The sequence below is a fragment of the Atractosteus spatula genome, unplaced genomic scaffold (assembly GCF_055471065.1).
Source record: "Atractosteus spatula isolate fAtrSpa1 unplaced genomic scaffold, fAtrSpa1.hap1 Scaffold_24, whole genome shotgun sequence".
Classification (NCBI taxonomy): Eukaryota; Metazoa; Chordata; class Actinopteri; order Semionotiformes; family Lepisosteidae; genus Atractosteus; species Atractosteus spatula.
The window spans coordinates 46,129-59,561 of NW_028296808.1; the positions used below are offsets into that span (position 1 = coordinate 46,129).

The 13,433-nt window shown below is 41.3% G+C and overlaps 2 non-coding genes across 2 annotated transcripts; both read right to left on the reverse strand.

The window, feature by feature from the left end:
- Positions 1-2,051: 2,051 nt before the first annotated feature.
- trnai-aau (transfer RNA isoleucine (anticodon AAU)) lies at positions 2,052-2,125 on the reverse strand. Its single transcript has one exon. It is a non-coding gene; the product is annotated as a tRNA-Ile (tRNA).
- A 558-nt stretch (positions 2,126-2,683) lies between these two features.
- Positions 2,684-2,754, reverse strand: trnag-gcc (transfer RNA glycine (anticodon GCC)). Its single transcript has one exon. It is a non-coding gene; the product is annotated as a tRNA-Gly (tRNA).
- Positions 2,755-13,433: the final 10,679 nt, after the last annotated feature.

A 13,433-nucleotide genomic window follows, 5' to 3' on the forward strand; every position in this document is an offset into this window, starting at 1 on the left:
ACCACGGGTTTTTACCGCTCATTTTGAATGGCTGCATCTGTAGGTTGTCTCTCGCAGTGTTCAGGAATTGCATTCCGAAACTGAGTCAGATCAAAAGTTGTAAGAAAAGCACCTATGGTGTCGGTTCTAACAGCTTTATTGATTCGATGTTAAAGGCCGGAAATGGGGCACAAGACACGCGACCGCAAAAAGCGTCGCCATCTGCTTCCAGCTGCAAAATGCCGTTTGCGGACGCTGAAGCATTTGAACTTGAACTTTATTGCCATATGTAACCGGTACTGGTACAATGGAATTCTTACTTACAGAAGGTCTCTCGATTGTAAAACAAGTGTAAAAAACAAGACAAAGTGCAAACAGTGCATCAAGACAATGTACAAACAAACAATAGACAATGTGCAAGTAAACATGTAGACATTTCTTTCCAAGGCAGCGGGTACAAGCGATCTCGCGTTTTAAAACCACCAGGAAAAGCAGAAAGGCACTTTTCCTTGCTTGCGCCGGCACACAACGACGTGAGGAGGACACCGTAGTCGGCAGGATTCGAACCTGCCCGGGGAGACCCCAATGGATTTCTAGTTCATCGTCTTAACCACTCGGCCACGACTACAGCGAGCGCCGCCGTTGCTGCGTTCTTGCTACAATCTCACATGGATCGCGAGACGCCGGCGGAAACCTTTTTCAAAGTCGTTCTCCATTAAAAAAAAAACCTTTCCAAAATACAAGCCTTGCAGACAGACACGCCTCAGAGGACTTAAGGGTGGCTTCATGTGGGAATGATAAAGTCTCCCCGTCCGGACAGGAAAATGGCACTTTGTTAGACACAAAGAAACAATCAACAACAGACAAATGTCCACAAGCATTTAAGAAGCCGCACCATGTTCTTGCTACAATCTCACACGGATCGCGAGACGCCGGCGGAAATCTTTTTCAAAGTCGTTCTCCGTTAAAAAAAAAAACCTTTCCAAAATATAAACCTTGCAGACAGACACGCCTCAGAGGACTTAAGGGTTGCTTCATATGGGAATGATAAAGTCTCCCCGTCTGGACAGGAAAAAGGCACTTTGTTAGACACAAAAACACAATCAACAACAGACAAAAGTCTACAAGCATTTTAGAAGCCGCACTTGAAATAGCTCTTACATTCGTGTTAGACGCAGGAATCGCCTTTTTATTGACGCTCTTACAAACGCCATGGAAAGCAAAACAAAGCAAAGCAGAGCAGAACAAAACGAACAAAATAAAACCCTCATGTCCTGCACTTGAATATAATGCCGTTACGTGCTGAAGCGGTATTGGACGTCATCCTAGCACTGCAACCCGGGGCGTACGGTATATGGGAACGAGCACACGTCACGAATCGTCTCTAATCACTCCCTGCACTGTAAGGCGCCTTGAAGCGTGCACCCTCAACATTCATCTTTGCGCATCTGTGAAAGGTAAACTCTTGAGCAAACTCTGAACCAGACGCTCAAACTCCAGCTAGCATTAGGGGTAGCATTCCCACGCTACTTGAACACTTTGTTTACGCTCAGTGCTGGATTTTGGGAACTTTAGGACGAGTGGGACTTTTCTCCTATCTGTCAATTCGTTTTGTTTTGGAGACTCTTGGCTGTCTGTGTTGTATAGTGCAGCGTGAAGAAAACGTTTTCGAAAACTGTGCTGGCTCAAAAGTTGTAAGAAATCCTCTCCAGCTCTTTTAAGTCTCTTCAGTTTTGTCATTTAAAGTGAAACTAGATGTATAACTGGAGCCTCACTTATGCAAATGGTGAGGCTCCAGTTCGACATCTAGTTTCACTTTATATGACAGAAGTACATCAGACTGCGCCGGACTGGGGGATCACTTCCGGTTATTTTTACCATCTTAAACATTTGAAATCCTCCTCTATGCAATTGTGACACTTCATCTTGGCTCCACCTAGGACACTCTTCAATCACTTCTCTCTTCTCCCACAACACTCTTGTCTGTCGGCAGTATGTGGCGTCTTTGCATTACCCCCAATCTCACCACAGCAAGCAAGCAACGGGTTTTGGCAAGACAGGAGAAGACTGCCTGGCCCGAACGGGGATTGAACCCATGACCTTGGCGTTATTAGCACCACGCTCTAACCAACTGAGCTAACAGGCCTCAAGCCGACTGTACTCTCTGTGCTGCAAAAAATGGAATTCAGGGAAGTTTCTTTTGTCCTTTTTTGAATAGAAAGCCCTGCGATTCAGTGTACGGGCTTTCTCGTGCTGTTTAATGGTTCTTGTAACCCAAATCCTACACTGGCCTGAAGTGCCCCCCCATTTCACAGCATTTTTCAGCTGATTTCAAATGTACCTAAAGGAGAAGCATTACTGAAGACCATCAATTACCAAGAGCTTTTGTCAAAGGTTTTGGTGGTCACTTTTAATGACCACAGAGAGCTATGACCTCGGTTTTACATCTCATCCAAAAGACGGCGCCTTTTTACCACACAGCGTCTCCGTCACTATACTGGGGCATTGGGACCCGCACAGACCTCAGGGTGAGCGCCCCACCGCTGGCTCCATTAACACCGCTTCCAGCTGTGAGCTTTGCTTTTCCCTGTAGTTCACCCTCATCCGGGTACTGACCTGGCTCACAGCTTCTAAGCTTCAGTGGGTTTTCAGTTGCGAGTTGAAAGGGGATGCAAGTGATGGAGCTGCTCGCTGCAAAAGCCACTGCATTGGCCGGGAATCGAACCCGGGCCTCCCGCGTGGCAGGCGAGAATTCTACCACTGAACCACCAATGCACGCTGCAAGGGTCTACAAAAAAGACGCTTTTTTACCACTCTGTGCTGGATGTTGGGTCCCAAGGGAACTTCTGGACGAGTGAGAATTTTCTGCTATCAAAATTTGGTTTCGGAGACTTTTGGCAGCCTACAGATGCAGCCATTCAAAATGCGCGGGTGATACTGCATTATTTTGCGGTACGCTGTACGCAGTCTACCGCAAGCTACCGGTAAATACCGCGAGTTGCCGTAAATTCTCCTATAATACGACAAGCAAAATAATAGTATCCGGAATTTCCGCAAGGTGGAGCTAATAAAGCTCAACCTCTCATGTTTGAGCTGTGGCCATCAAAGTCTTTAACGAAGATATTACTAATAGTATTAATAATGAATGACCTTGGACAAGCTGTAAGTGTAAACTCAAAGTATTGCCCTGGTCAACATTCTTTTTTTCATTGACCGTCTTTGTAAAAGTAACACCACAGCATTTCGCAATCACGCATTTGTTTCCAATCATGCAAAGTACAGTAATTTTTGAGAATCGATTCACCATGCCTTTCACATGCTCATAAAAGAGATTGATTTAGGAACATAAACATATTACCGTATGAAAACTGTACTGTATACAGTATGTATATGTATATTTAATGTCTTAACTGTGCCCGTTTAAGTATTGAATATTCATATCTAATTTTACCACTGAAGGGAAATCTTAGTAGCTGAGGATAAAAAGAATAGGAGCATACTGCAACGCGTGTGAAGGCCATAAACGATATTAATTTTGGAACATAAACATACAGTATATGGCTGGTCTCGGTACTTTAAAGAAAACATACACGAAACATGGTTTCATTATGACCAGAATCGGTCTTGAGATATTTTTAACTTGATTTACAGTATTTGAGAGGTATGTCTTAACACCGATACTACAGTGCTTAAGTACTGCTCACGTATATGTTTCTAGGTTTATATTATACATTTCATACGGTCAAATTACTTTTGAGCAACTAATAAGAAGCGCGAAACGGTATGCGTTTTAGTTTCGTTTTGTGCAGGGACCCGTGGATTGATTAGAGATATCAAGTACATACAAGTCATTTTTTAAATGTTGTAGTTCGTCTTGAAAAAATGTTACGAGTACATCATCCATCAACAATTACAAAGGTTCTGTTTTCATATTGCGGATTTTGGTTACGTAATATTATTTTCTAGATTTCACGTTGTGAATATATGATTTGGGCAAACAGAGCTGCAAAGAAGTACATTATGGGTTGTTGTTGTTTTTTTTGCAGTTTTATCTAGAACAAGCGATGCTTAAACCTTTGTCTGATTCTTGTGAAACTATCCACACGACAGTTACAGTACCTAGGAGTTGACTTCAGTGATGTCACTGATGGGATGTTTCTAAAAATCCATCCTCTGTAAAACGTCTGCATATGTCTGCATATGTATTCGCTAATGAAGCTGCGTGTTCTGAGCCTGGATCTCTACATTTCTGTATGAACCAGCTTAGAGGGCTAAAGACAGCTTGTGTTTAAATTGAGTGTAAGGCAATTTATGCTTCTAAAGTCATGGTCAGCATTTATTATTGTACTGTGCTGTAAACTTGTTCTGTGCCTAGTCACATTATTTTATAGCGTTTTTATAGTGTTATCAAATCTGGTGGCGCTGTGTGTTAGTTTCCTGACTCCCATGTCACATGGTCTGTGATTGAAACCTGTGAAACCGGTTTAATTCGTCACAGCCAGCACTCCGGCAGAGAGGGGGTTGTACTCGTAAAGTAGAAGCAGGCGAGATTTCCAGCGAAAGACACCTCCCCCCCACCCTCATACGATTCGCATTGTAATTACACATTGTAATTGTATTACACATTGTACACATGCTTAAAAGAGAAGAGAGAAAACGCAAGCCTTCTTCAGGTGTGAGGGTCTTCTGCTCAGAATGAAACGCTAAAATGTAATGTAGGCTCTGAATGGGTTCAATTATGATTTGGGCTTGATTAAGGTCGCTGCCTTTCATCTAAAACCCTACTTGAATCCTTCGAAACTAAAAATCAGTGTTAGTGAGTTCTAAATAAAGAGGTATCCAGGTAACAGTGAAACGGGCGGACAGTCTGGGGAGATCGCCCGTTTTCCATGTAAATAGTTCCCTGGTTCCGCACCCCTTGGTGTTTCTCTCGCTCTCTCTCGGGTCACCTGATCATTAGCTCGAAAGATTTCAGTGCTTTGTGTATATTCTAATGGTAGTGGGGGCAGGGTGTGTGCGAACAGGTTTGGTTGAAATTGCATTGGAGATCTATGTTCTTCACACCTGAAACATTTCCTCTGAAAGCATTTTCTTCGCAGTTTAACCGATCTTGTTACAGCATGTTACAGTTTACTATTATTAACCATATTAATTTTAAGTGCTTAATGCCATTTTTTGACCAGGCACGAATATTCTTAAGTCCATATCTTCGCAAGGGAATCAGTGCGAATTGCAATACTAATTAAATTAAAACTACTAACTACTAACTAATACTAATTAAAACAAACCAGAAACGTGTTGTTCTGTCTAATGACATTACAAGTGGAAAGATTACAGATTTTAATCGTCTTTAATTTTGTTACGTTATACATTTTAGAAACGTTTCATCCATACAAACACCACAAAACTATTTTCGATTGTATTTCTGAATAGTATGTTACACTTAGTTCACTGTTTTAAATACATCTAATTAAGAAAGTTAGGTGTTAGCATAAACTATTAGCAATCAATAATATTAAATTAAAGTTAAATACAAAACTAAAGAAAAAATAGGGTTAAATATAATTCAAAATATTTTGCTAACAATGTTAACTGTTTATGAATAATAAAATGTATTAACTAAGGAGTAGGATGGCACAGTTGTTAGTATGTTTTTTGTTTTGTTTCTTTTTCATAAATACAACAGTAGTACCTGATGTCTGAAGTGGAAATCTAATAAGTAAACTGATTCTTAAAAATGTAGAGAGCTTTGAAAAAAATATATTGGTGCTTTTAGATAATATATTTCAAGGATGTAACTGCTGTGCTACAGTACGTGCAGAATTTTAGAAATCAGTTTGTCAACAAAGTACACTGTTTAGGTTAGTTTAGAAGACAATGTACCAAAACAATATATGCTGTCTGGGTCATTAGAATTAGCTGAAAGTAACTGATAAGCTTTGAATAACAAATCTAGTTTTTCTTCTCTCGCTCTATGATGTAATCTGTTTTCTCTTAGAGAAAGGGGAAGTTTTAGAAGGGACCAAGTGCTGAACATTTTTACAGCGCAACGTCTTATAAAAACCCTGTTCTGCTTGTAACAAATTGAGTCTCTGGTTGCACTTTGCGAAGTGGCAGCAGGGCTCCCAATATTGCAATATTGAAATAAAGACCTTACTCAGGTGAGAACTCTCTCTTGTGGCTTCCTTGATAGTTATATTTCCATGACAATTTGGGGGCTCGTCCGGGATCACAAACCTGAGCGCGAACGGCTGCTGAAACTCCATCCGGACCCGGACAATTTTAGCAAATTGGACGAACCTCGGAGGATAAACTGTTTATCCTTCCAGAGACGCGTCTGGAGAATTGGCAGTTGTCTGACGTCAGTAAGTGATCCTTTAAAATTAATAGTTTGAGAAGCGAGCCACAGGGGTGTTCTCACGCGGGTTTGATGAGTCCAGGACTCATATAAAGAACTTATCTTAACACAGACGTGTGGTTTTTGCTCTGCGGAGTAGTTAATGTGATAAGGTTCTTAGTAAGGCACCGATCGGTAAAAATGGGAAAATTAAATTCAGAGACGAAAATGGGACCGAGCAGTCCAGCAAAAGTACATGTACGACAAATTCAGAGAAACAATTATAGCCTGGGTTAGAGTAAAAAAAATTATGTTCATGAACTGTAAAGCTAGGGTAATAGGTGTAAGGGAACTTGCACATAATTTATATATGATAATTAGGGGCCCATAACTATGAAGTATATAACTATAACTATAACTATCTTTGTAAGTGAATCAGAATCGACAGAGGAAAGTTGAATTAGGAAAAAGAAGTTTCCTGAAGAAGGGGAAACTTAGAAGAGAAGGAGAAGAAAGGAAAGAAATTGAATTGGAAAACTTATGGAATGGAAAGAGGAATCACAGAAATAATGGGAAGCTTCAAAAAAGACTAGTCTTGAAAGTAAAGAACAGCAAGCTGCAGCTAAAGTCATGGCCATGCGTACTAAAAAGAAAAAGTCTCCACCGAAATTAGAAAGCGGTCCGGAGCCAAAGCCTTTTCACTTGTTTGTGAAATGCCAATGTGCACTTTTCCAGGTCCAGAAGGAACTCCAGCATATGTACATTGACATTGGTCTCCTAGTGAATTATTTGCATTAGTTAAGTCTTTTCCTAAATTGCCTGATGACCGTAAAGAATTTAGAAGAAAGGCAAGCCTTGTTCTCGATTGTCTTAAGCCTAATTACAGTGACATAACCTTGTTGCTAGATCATATTGTTCCTAAAGGTTTACAACGTCCTCTAAAAAGGAGGAGGCAGATTGGCGGATACATGACCCAAATGATGAAGAAGTATCCATCTAAATTAAACCACACGGACATGGAGAGGAAAAGATAGGCGGACGCTTCTAAAAAGAGGTAAGGACTCCTCTTTTCTAAAAAGTCCCTTGTCCTCTCCATGTTGCTGTGGTGGGTTCAGGGTTTTCCTGAAGCTGAAGCAAGTACAACAGAAAAAATGAGTTAATGGTGTATGTGTTTTAGATGCCTGTTTTGTGAAGGTGGGGTAGAAAAAGAGGGATTGCTGAAGGAGTAGCGTCTCGCCCTGCCCGTGCGAAAAAATCCAGGTGTTGCATCCTGGTACACGACTGCAGTACGGCTGAAGGTAGTAACTAGAACTGTACTCGCAGAAGAGCCGAAAATGGTAACTCGATTCAACTGTGTATTTAAAGCCAGGATTTGGAACCTGGTCCGTGTTCCCGAATTGTGATAGTTCGTCAGTTTGTCTCGACTGGGGGATTCCGCGGGGCGCGTGGGAGACGTGAAAATGGTTTGGTGTGAAGAAAAAAAGTTTGATTAATCCAAAGTGAAACTTAAAAGAAATATTGACTGTCAGACGGAATTTAGGCTGAACAGGAATGTAGAAAAGTGTATGAACATTTGGATAAAAATAAACAATAGTTAGAGGAATATTTGAGAATTCAACAGAATATCATAGATGAGACGCAAAAATCCCTGATGGAAAAGCTAAAAGCAATGGCTGAACAAAAGGAAGTTATATATGCAGAAAAAGAAAAAGCAAAAGAAGAAATAGAACGCCTTGAGAGAGAATCTGGGAGAAGGGTGGGAATCAGTGTGGAGATTTTTGAAAGAGCATTACCCACCGAAAACTGATTAGAGAAAAGTAACAGCATGTCAGCAGAAGGAAGTGAGGATGTTTTCAGATTTTACAGAAAGGTTTATAGCTTTATGGATAGTATACTCGGGGTTAGCCGATGAAAAGGAAGTGAATGAAGATACTTCCACAGTAATAAAACAAATTTACTTGAGTGTGTTAAACCTGATGTTGCCAAGAATGTACAACTATGCTTTCCTGATATTACGGACAGCGGAGAGAGATTTGATTTAATAACTCGCGAAGCATGCATGCAGAAGTGCGAGCGCTGCAAATGGGAGGTAAAAAGACTCCCAAGGAGGAGAAAAGGGAGCCGCCAGTTTGTCGAAATTATTGTGCGACTTTCATGTTATACCGAGATATAAAACCCCAAAGACAAAACTACTAATAAGCTGGTGTGCAGTTACTAAAAAAAAGGTGTTTTTTGGAGAAATTGGAAGAAAGAGGCTTGAATTCACAATTAAAGAACATGTCAGAAGCTGAAACGAGAGCCGTGCGTGAACTAAAAGTTTTAATCTAGTAAACCCCTCTGTAGCCTTCCTAAATTTATCTCAGGATTGAAATAAAAGTGAAATAATCTTACAGTGTGCAGTAACTGGGGGACACAGGAGCACAGCTGTCCTACTTTTAGACTAAAACAGCATAAAAATGTGATATAAAGTTTTCTAACGGGTAACAGGAGGCTACAGGAGAAGGGGTGCAAGGGTTGTGTTTAAAGCAAATATAAGCTGTCACAGTCTGCTTGGGTAAAGATGTACAGTTTCAACTACTGATGTGGGTGGGGGACACCCCAGACCTATTTTAGGCCCAGACTGCAGCATTTTATAAGGAATTACTGCATGAAATAGCATTTATGTAAACTAACTTAATAGAGTTATGTGATATTGTGATTGTTTTACCTAATGAGGGAATCCATAAGGCCGGGCTACTCCAAGTACTGGATCTTGAAAAAAAAGGAGTATAAAACCAACTACATGATAAAGCCAGGGTGAATGCCTTCTCAGAACGAGCTTGTCTAGTGACGTATTGGTTTAAGGGGGGTAGTGCAGTCTAAAGACAAAATTGCCTTGACCCCTGCAGCAGAAACCGGTTTTGATGTTTTGAGACAAGCTTTCTTGCAGGCACTGGCCCTGGACTGGATTCCCTCAGACGGATCATCTGTATGTAATCTGTATGTAAGTGAAAGAAATGGGTTGTGAGCTGCTGTGCTGGTGCAGGAGCATGGAGATAGGCATCGTCTGGTGGGTTATTATTATTCAGGACCCCTTGATGCGGTGGCCAAGGGGCCGTGTTTATGTGTTGTGCAGGCTACCTGCCTGGCTGTATAAACTGTGAATAATCTGGTGTAGAACTAGCAGACCGAATGAAAATATTTAATTGAAACTTGTAAATATGCTAAATGGAAACTTGTAGCAATTTATATAGACTGTATATATACATTTGGTGGATGCCACAATTTTGGATGGCAGTGAAGGAATAGGGATTTCCCCAACATGGCAGGGACTCCAGTTAAGAATGCTGGGTTTGTCTCTGAACTGTTAGAAGCTTTGCAGCTGCTTATTGAAGTAGCTGTGGTAAAGTGTAAATCACATAATAAAGAAATGTTTCCAGTAACTCGAGGGAACAACTTTGCAGATGCAGCTGTCAGGTGAGCAGTCCTGGTAGAGCAGGAGTCTGAGACCCCTGTGAGACCTCTGTTGGTGAAAAGGGGACAGCTACAGGATATTCAGGCTGAGGCCTCTAAAGCAGAGAAAAGGACATGGTTAGAAAAGAGTGTGGTGCTTCATGATGATTGGGTGTGGTGCTGCCAGCACACTGGACGCCCTGCATGCCTTCACAGCCTAATGCCCTTTGTAGCTCGACAAATGCACTCTGTCGGACACCTGGGTGTGAGAAATGGTGTGCTGGTTACCCAAACCTGGGTGGGGACCGTGTTTGAAGCAGTAGCCACTTATGTGGTATCTCAATGTGATGCTTATCAAAGGAACTCAGCTACAGTTCAGGTGCGGGTGCTACAGCTCAAAAGGCCTGCTCCTGAGGAACCTTTCATGCACTGGCAAATTGACAATTGTCAAGAGAAACCTGGGCTCTTATAATCTGTTTTCCCAGTGGGTTGCTGCCACTGCCTCTGTGTCTACCAAACACTTGATAACAGAGATAAGCCCTCGGTGGGCACTGCCCTACCGCTTGTATTATGATCAAGGGACAGGCTGTGGCTGGATTATTCGGGGTGAGATGGACTGAGATCACCCTCAGTCTGCTGGAACAGTGGAATGAAGGAACAGAACTCTAAAAGATCGACTAGACATCAGACTGAAGGAGCGCCATGGGATGCGGGCTGGATCAAACAGAACTGTGTAATAGAGCCTGTTTGATATCATCACAGGCCAATCAACGAAACTTCCTGGAGGGACGAATTTGGCTAATGGATTGTTGAATTTGCTAATTCTCTATTGTAGTATTGTAGGTTTTTTTGTAGGTTGTTAATTGAAGTGGTGCACGGGGCTGGTGAACAGGTGCTGGACACTTGGAGACCTCCAGTAGAGGGAAGACACGACCTGATACCTGGCGAGTGGGTGTGGTGAGGAAGATATACCCTGCCTGATGTTGCAACCCTGCTGGGAAGGACCATATCAAGTGCAACTGACTACCGACTCTGCCATCTGAGTGACAGGATGAGATCGCTGGATCTACGCATTGCGCCGACACCGAACCACTGCACCAGAGACTGAGTGAACATTAATTATTATATTGTCACTGTTTCTGTGTTTGTTGAGCTTCCTGAGGGGGGGCGACAGTGTACCTGTTAAGTGTAAGGAGCTTTACTTTGATAAAATGGGGATATGGAATCAATACTTTATCAGTCAGCCACAAATAATAATCAGAGCTCATGTTGGGATTGTATTGCTATAAAAGATGCTCATGGGAGTAATCCCCTTTGATAGAGGTGATTATTTAGGTTTATTGGCATGGGTAAATAGCCCTGCTTTTAGTCTGAGTGTAACTCAGATGTATTAGAATGGAAATAACTGTATGCTCCTCGCTATAATCACAGTTTTAGGCCATTCTCTATTAGGGTGATAGACAGCTGTTTAGGTGACCCAGCTGTTGACCAATCTTGTAAAAAAAAAACCCTAAGAAAAATGCTGGGCTCCAGCCCACAGGGATTTACCTGTGCTGTAAGAACTAATGCATGAATAAGGAGACTGGATTCTGGTGAAAGACAGGAAAAAGAGGTGGTGTTCGCTCAGGTGGAGGGGGCCGTACCAAGGCTGCTGACCACTGCGACTGCTGTGAAAGTCACGGAAAGGGTTCCCTGGATTCATGCTTCCCACTGTAAACGAACTGAGCAAAGTGCACAAGCACAGATGGGGATCACATGCTTGGGACTGATGTGCCCAGCCTTTTTCCTTTTTATGTGGAAGCCTGTCACCACCCAGAAAGAGGAAGAATCTAAACGCGAAGCCTCTTTGTATACAAACTGGCTGAATGAAACTGATAATGAGGGGGATAGGAGTAATTTGTGGTATAAATTTATAAATCATACAGTAAAGTTAAAGAAATGTAATGCATCTTGTTATGTATGTGCTTTAATGCCTCATTCTACAGCCTCACCCATTTCTCTCCTGGTTAAAATCACGGTTTGGGCCAGGGGGAATGTTTTTCTTTAAGTTACTAACACCGATTATAGGGGCTGTGATACTTGTCTTCCTGTTTTTGTGTTGCTGTACGAAATATATTATTCCAATGCTTTGAAATATGGTAATGAATATGTTTGTGCATCAGTATGTTCTGATAAGAACGCAAGAATCCGAAGTATGGGAGCCTCCTGGGAGTCCATATGAAGAATCTAACTTTTAATCATTTTCAAGAATAAAAAGGAGGGAATTGAAGTGGAAATCTAATAAGTAAATTGATTCTTAAAAATGTAGAGAGCTTTGAAAAAAATATATTGGTGCTTTTAGATAATATATTTCAAGGATGTAACTGCTGTGCTACAGTACGTGCAGAATTTTAGAAAACAGTTTGTCAACAAAGTACACTGTTTAGGTTAGTTTAGAAGACAATGTACCAAAACAATATATGCTGTCTGGGTCATTAGAATTAGCTGAAAGTAACTGATAAGCTTTGAATAACAAATCTAGTTTTTCTTCTCTCGCTCTATGATGTAATCTGTTTTCTCTTAGAGAAAGGGGAAGTTTTAGAAGGGACCACGTGCTGAACTTTTTTACAGCGCAACGTCTTATAAAAACCCTATACTGCTTGTAACAAATTGAGTCTTTGGTTGCACTTTGCGAAGTGGTAGCAGGGCTCCCAATATTGCAATATTGAAATAAAGACCTTACTCAGGTGAGAACTCTCTCTTGTGGCTTCCTTGATAGTTATATTTCCATGACATGTCTTAGTGGCTTTCAAAATTAAATTATGCATGCAAACCTGTGAACTAGAAAGATAACTAAGATACCCATCCATTTATAATGGTGGCGAAGTGGTTAGCATTGCTATCTTGCAGTACTGGGGTCCTAGGTTCAATTCCTGCCATCCTGTGTGTGGGGGTTTTACATGTTCTCTCTGGGTTACATGGTTTTTCTCCATATGTGTGATATGACTCCCTCTCGCACTCCGAAACATACTGGTAAGTTAATTGGTTTATGGGAAAACTGGCCCTGGTGTGTGTGTGTTTGTGTCTGTCTGTCCTGTGATGGACTGGCGCTATGTCCAGGGTCCGTTGCTTACTGGGATAGGCTCCAAATCCTCTGTACTGGATAAAGAGATTAGAAATGGATGGAAGTAAAGGCACTGTGTGGATGGAACTATACACAGTGTTAGAAACCCACGATGAAATGGCAGCATCTCACTGAGAATAAAATATTTAATAGTGCTGGCTTAAGGAAACAGCCTTTCCACCTCTCTTGCACATCAGTATCCATACCTAGTTATTTAAACAAATTGCCTCTAATTATAAACATCTTAATATGCTGGCTCTGTGGATCCGCATCAGCTATGTTTGCCCACTCCTTCAATTCATGTGCATCCAACACACAGTTCAATGCCAGAAACTACACATAATCTAAAATACAATCCTTATTTCAGTATCTATGTAAACATATAGTCTGTTAACTTCATCATCTTCATCAAAAGTATGCCTAACCCCATTAGGAAGTGTTCTTGTTATAAGTGTATTCCTCAGCTTTCCCCAAATTATCTTCTTCTTGCCAACATCTCTAGTCTTTTATCCTGCAATAACTCAGCCAACACTTAAATCTCCAAAAGCTGCTTGTGTTAATTTCTTTAAATCACAAATATCA